Below are 6,785 nucleotides of genomic sequence, written 5' to 3'. Positions count from 1 at the left end.
AGTCCCTCTGCACCTCTGATGTTTGAACCTTCTCCCCATTTAGATAATAGTCTGCACTATTGTTCCTTTTACCAAAATGCATTATCATACATTTCCCAACACTGTATTCCATCTGCCACTTTTTTGCCCATTCTTCCAATTTGAGGAAGCAATGCGATTACAGCAGGACTGAGACAAATTCTTCCAATTTCTCCAACTCCTCCGCCTACCTTCACATCATCTGCAAACTTTGCCACAAAGCCATCAATTCCATTATCTAAATCATTGACAAACAATGTGAAAAGTTTTGGTCCCAATACTGACCTCTGAGAAACATCACTGGCAACCAACCAGAAAAGGCCCCTTTAATTCCCACTCACTGTCTCCTGCCTGTCAGCCATTCCTCTATCCATGCCAGTATCTTTCCTGTAACACCATAGGATTTTATCTTGTTAAGCAGCCTCATGTGTGGCACCTTATCAAATGTCTTCTGAAAATCCAAGTAAATGACATTCCCTGCCTCTCCTTTGTCCACCCTGCTTGTTACCTCCTCGAAGAACTCTAAGTGATTTGTCAGGTAAGATTTCCCTTTACAGAAACCATGCTGACTTTGACTCATTTCATCATTAGTCTCCAAGTAGCCCAAAACCTCATCCTTAATAATAGATTCCAACACTTTTCCAACCACTAAGGTTAAGCTAACTAACCTATAATTACCTTTCTTTTGCTTCCTCCCTTCTTAAAGAGTAGAGTAACATTGGCAATCTTCCAGTCCTCTGGGACCAAGCCAGAATCAAGTGATTCTTGAAAGATCATGACCAATGCATCTGTTACTCTTCAGCAACCTCTCTCAGAACTCTGGTGTGTATTCCACCTGGTCCGCATGACTTATCCACCTTAAGACCTTTGCGTTTGCCTAGCACCTTTTCCTTTGTAATGGCAATAGCACTCACTCCTGCTCCCTGACACTCACAAGCTTCTGGCACACTGCTAGTGTCTTCCACAGTGAAGGCAGATGCAAAGTACCCAATAAGTTCATCTGCCATTTCTTTGTCCACCATTACTACCTCACCAACATCATTTTCCAGTGGTCCAATATCAACTCCAGCCTCCCTTTTACTCTTTATATAAATGAAAAAACTTTTGGTATCCTGCTTTATATTACTAGCTAGTCTGCCCTCATATTTCATCCTTACCCTTCTTATAGCTTTTTAGTTGCCTTTTGTCAGATTTTAAAAGCCAACTTCCCACTCATTTTTGCACATTATATGCCCTTTCCTTAGCTCTTCTGCAGTCCTTAACATAACTAAGCTCAGTAAAAGGTCAACTGTGGTCCCATCAATCTAATTAGGGGGAGGGAGAATATATCTGATATGCCTGCTTCTAATCACTATCTCAGAAGGACATAGAACATAGAACATTACTATGCAGGAACAGACTGTTCGGCCTACAATGTTATGCAAAACTAATTAAGCTTGTAATTAAATGTCCAACTAAACTAAATTCTTCAGCCTACACAATATCCTTCCATTTTCCTGACATTCATCTGTCTATCTAAGTGTCTCTTAAGAATGCCTAATGTGGCTAGGGGCGGCTGAAACACCATCTATAAATTTGCCCATGACACTATTGTTGGCAGAATTTCAGATGGTGACACGGTGGCATACAGGAGCCAGAGAGATCGACTGGTCTCACAACAGCAAGCTTGCACTCAGTGTCAGTAAGACCAAGGAATTGATTGTAGACTTCAGGAAGGGGGAAGTCAAGGGAATAGACACCAGTTCCCATTGAGGGATCAAAAGGGAAAACGCTGAGCAGTTTCAAGTTCCTGGGTGTCAACGTATCTGAGAATCTGTCCTGGCTCCAACACATTGATGCAATTATAAAGAAGACACAACAGTGGCTATATTTCATCAGGAGTTTGGGAAGACTTGGTATGTCACAAAAGACTCTTGCAAATTTCTACAGGTGTACCGTGGAGAGCATTCTAACTGGTTGCATCACCATCTAGTATGGAAAGGCCACTGCACAGGGTTAGAAAAAAGCTGCAGAAAGTTGAAAACTCAGCCAGCTCCTTCATGGACACTAGTTTTCCTGGCATCAAGTACACCTTCAAAGGGGATTGCTCAAAAAGGTGGCATTTATCATTTAGGACCCCCCACCCCCATCACTCAGGACATGCCCTCCTCTCATTTCTACCTTCAGGAAGGAGGTACAGGAGCCTGAAGCCACACACTCAATGACGCAGGAACAGCGTCCTACCCTCTGGCATCAGATTTATGAATGAACACTGAACCCATGAACACTACCTCACTTTTTTTTGCTCTCTTTTTGCAATACTTACTTAATTTATTTTTTAAAATATATAGTTCTTATTGTAATTCATAGTTTTAAAATTATTATATGTACCGCTGCCATAAAAGAACACATTTCACAACTTATGCCGGTGATAATAAACCTGATTCTGATTCTAATGTATTTGTCTCTACCACCACCCCAGGCAGCATATTCCAGACAGCCACCAGTCTCTGTGTAAAAAACTTGCCCCCTCACACCTCCTTTGAATTTACCCCCCCTCATTTTAAATATATGCCCTCTGGTATTAGACATTTCAACCCCAGGAAAAAGATTCTGTCTGTCTACTCTGTCTATGCCTCTTATAATCTTATGAACCTCTATCAGATCTCTCTTCAGCCTCCACCTCTGACTACAGTAAATGCACTCTAATCCAGGCAGCACCTTGGTAAACCTCTTCTGCACCCTCTCCAAAGTCTTGACATTCTTCCTACAATGGGGTGACTAGAACTGTTGCAATACTCCAGATGTTGCATAACTAGAGTTTTATCATAGTCATAGTCATACTTTATTGATCCCGAGGGAAATTGATTTTCATTACAGTTGCCCCAACCAAGAATAGAGTATAAATATAGCAATATAAAACCATAAATAATTAAATAGTAATATGTAAATTATGCCAGATGGAAATAAGTCCAGGACCAGCCTATTGGCTCAGGTGTCTGACCCTCCAAGGGAGGAGTTGTAAAGTTTGATGACCACAGGCAGGAATGACTTCCTATGACACTCTGTGTTGCATCTCGGTGGAATGAGTTTTTGGCTGAATGTACTCCTGTGCCCCACCAGTCCATTATGTAGTGGATGGGAGACATTGTCCAAGATGGCATGCAACTTGGACAGCATCCTCTTTTCAGACACCACCGTCAGAGAGTCCAGTTCCATCCCCACAACGTCACTGGCCTTACGAATGAGTTTGTTGATTCTGTTGGTGTCTGCTACCCTCAGCCTGCTGCCCCAGCATACAACAGCAAACATGATAGCACTGGCCACCACAGACTCGTAGAACATCCTCAGCATCGTCCGGCAGATGGTAAAGTCTCCTCAGGAAATAGGGACAGCTCTGACCCTTAAGTTGCAACATAACTTCCTGACTACTGAACACAGTAAAGAAACATCCTATGTTCCTTCTTAACTACCCTGTCTACCTATGTAGCCACTTCCAGAGAGCTATGAACTTAGACCTCGTCGCTCATCAACACTGTTAAGTGTGTTTCTCTTGACACTGTACTGTCTCTTGACATTTGACCTACAAGGTGTAACAGTTCAGATTTGTCTGGGTTAAGCTCCATCTAGCATTTGTCTGCTCATGTCTGCAACTGATGTGCATATATCCTGCTACATTCTTTGCCAGTCTTCTACACTATCTACAGCACCACCAGTCTTTCAATCATCTGCAAAATTACTAACCCAACCACCAACGTTATCATCCAGGTCATTTATGTACATCACAAATATCAGCGATCCCAGTACAGATCCCTGCAGAACACCACTAATCACAGACCTCCAACTAGAATAAGTCCTCTGAACCATTATGCTCTGCCCTCTACGGACAAGCCAGTTCTGAATCCAAGGGTGAAGACTGTGTGTAAAAGTGTACAGGCAGATATCACTGCTATATCTTCTCCCAGTTACAATGGCTGCATCAACACTCACCATTTACAGAAATCATATATGAGAGGGATGGTTCTTGGAATGGCTACAAGAGGACTATTGACACCAAAGAAGTTAGACTCCCATAAAATGCATTACATTCAATGTAATTCAATTTTGAAGTTCAAAGTAAATTTATTGTCGAAGTACATAAATGTCACCATATACAATGCTGAGATTCATTTCCTTGTGGTCTTACTTAATAAATCCAATAGTTGTTGTCGTTGTTGCTACTAGTCTTGTTCTGCTGAACATTGAACCATGTTATGTTGGTGCTAGAATGTGTGGTAACTCTTGCAGGCTACCCCAGCACGTCTTTAGGTTGTGTTGGTTCCTGCCACAAATGGCTCATTCCAAATGTGTTCAATGTACATGCAATAAATAAATCTAAATCTGAAATCTTTTCATATGATATTTCCCCATGGCCATTCGGTCCATTGGGACTATGCAGACAGATGAAGCCCATCAGTCCCATTCTACCAATGGTCCAATGCTCTTTTCTTTCCCGGTTGTAGGGATTTCCTGTAAAACACTACCTGAGCTTCCCAGTGGCAGAAGTGCACAGTTTGACTGGATTTTAATTTTACAAAGGAGCATTGCACACCTTCAAATCATCAGCTTTACTTGCCCTTTTTACCACCTGCCAGATGTTAGTGTGGGATACAGTGGTGTCAATCACTGGGAAAAGAAGGGAGAATTCCACTACAAGGATGTACATTTTATTGACCTTGATCCTTCTTGATGCTCCATACATGTCATCAGACATAATATGTTGTTCAAATAGATTTCTCCATTCAGCTAGACAGCTTTGAATAGCATTTTAGCAGGGGCTATGTAGAAGTCGCCAACCATTACTGCATTTAATTGTGTGGCATTTAATGGCAGGGTTTTAAATTGGATGATTACAATGTTTAAACGAAGGAAACAGAGCAGACAGAACATTCAGCAAAGTAATTCCCTGCAAAAGCTGTGCCTACTGAGTCAGTGGCGGATAATTACACTGGAGAAACTCAGTGCAGGTGGGTCAATGGAAAGGAATGACTTCTGTACATAAACAAGCAACACGCATAGAACATAGAACACTACCACATAGTACAGGCCCTCTGACAGATGATGTCGTGCCAAACTTTTAACCTACTCCAAGATCAATCTATCTCTTCCCTTCTACAAGGCCCTCCATTTATCTTTCATCCACATACGTATTTAAGAGTTTCTTAAATGCCCCGAATATATCTGCCTTTACCACTACCCCTGGTAGGGTGCTTCAGACACCACCAATCTCTGTGTGAAAACACACCTCTGATATCCCCCTTATACTTTCCTCCAATCACCTTAAAATAATAAACAGAAGGATGTCTGCAGATGCTCAAAATCCTGAACAACAAACACACACACACACACACACACACACACATACACACACACACACACACACACACATACACACACACACACACACACACACACACACACACACATACACACACACACACACACACACACACATACACACACACACACACACACACACACACACACAATGCTGGAGGAGCTCAGCAGGTCAGGCAGCATCTATAGAAATGAATAAACAGTTGACGTTTCGGGCCAAGGCCCTGCAGCAGTACTGGAAAGGAAGGGGAAGACACCAGAATAAAAAGTTTGGGGGGGAGGGGCGCGGGTAGGAGGCTATCTGGAAGGTGATAGGTGAAGCCAGGTGGGTGGGAAAGGTCTAGTTGGGTACATGGTCAAAGAGTTGGGGGGCAGCAATGATCTTAGCAGAGGAACAGTCAGAGAGGGTTTCACTGAGGTCCCACTGAAGAGGAGATTTAAACGTAATCAGAGTTGAGATCCCTCAAAGAGTCTTCACAGTAGAGCAGCGAATCATAAACATGATGTCCCTTTCTATTAGCCATTTCTACCCTGAGAACACGTCCACTCTATAAGGCTCTTATAAGCTTGAATACCTCTTATCAAGCCAACTCTCATCTTCCTTCGCTCCAAAGCGAAAAGCCTTAGCTCGTTCAACCTCTCCTTTTAAGACATGCTCTCTAAACCAGGCGGCATCCTGGTAAACCTCCTCAATGGATATGTATATCCTTCATCAGGGAAACATTAAATAAACATCAAACCGGTATAGTAAAGTAAATGCCCAACATAGCAAGGCCCCACAGACAAAAATGTGAGAGTGATCAGATAATTCCATCTAAAAATGTAAATACTTGGAATGCGCCCTGTTATGTATGTGTGGAACAAGAATGGCAATGGAGCAGAATGATTAAATGTTCTTAAAGATTCATGTTAGCCTCGGTACATACTGGGCAACTCACAGTACGGCAATGACGAACAAGACACGCCAACACGAAAACGTTGTTTCAAAACGTTTCAAAAGCCCCGGGGCCTTCTGCACATTCAATTCACCACATGGTCAATCAGCTACATGCACACTTGCCAACTCTTGTAATCGGTCCAATGTGGTTCACTGTCCCAAACGTCCTCGTCAAGTGCCAGCAGATCTTTCATCCGATCTCACAGAAATCTTGGTTTAAAAACTGAGAACATGGGAAAGACTCAGCAGGTCAGGCAGCTTTGGTTGAAGGAGAAATAGTTAGTATTTCAGAACTAGTGAAGGGTCCCTGATCTGAAATTTCAACCATACAAAAATTACAAACAAGAGAAAGTCTGCAGATGCTGGAAATTCAAGCAGCACACACAAAATGCTGGAGGAATTCAGCAGGCCAGGCAGCATCGATGGAAAAAAGTGAGTTTCTCTCTCCCCTCCCTCCATCTTTCAAATCCACTTA

Source organism: Mobula birostris, chromosome 2 (assembly GCF_030028105.1).
Source record: "Mobula birostris isolate sMobBir1 chromosome 2, sMobBir1.hap1, whole genome shotgun sequence".
Taxonomy (NCBI): domain Eukaryota; kingdom Metazoa; phylum Chordata; class Chondrichthyes; order Myliobatiformes; family Myliobatidae; genus Mobula; species Mobula birostris.
The sequence above is the reverse complement of the archived record's forward strand: the minus strand, read 5'-3'. Positions refer to the sequence as shown.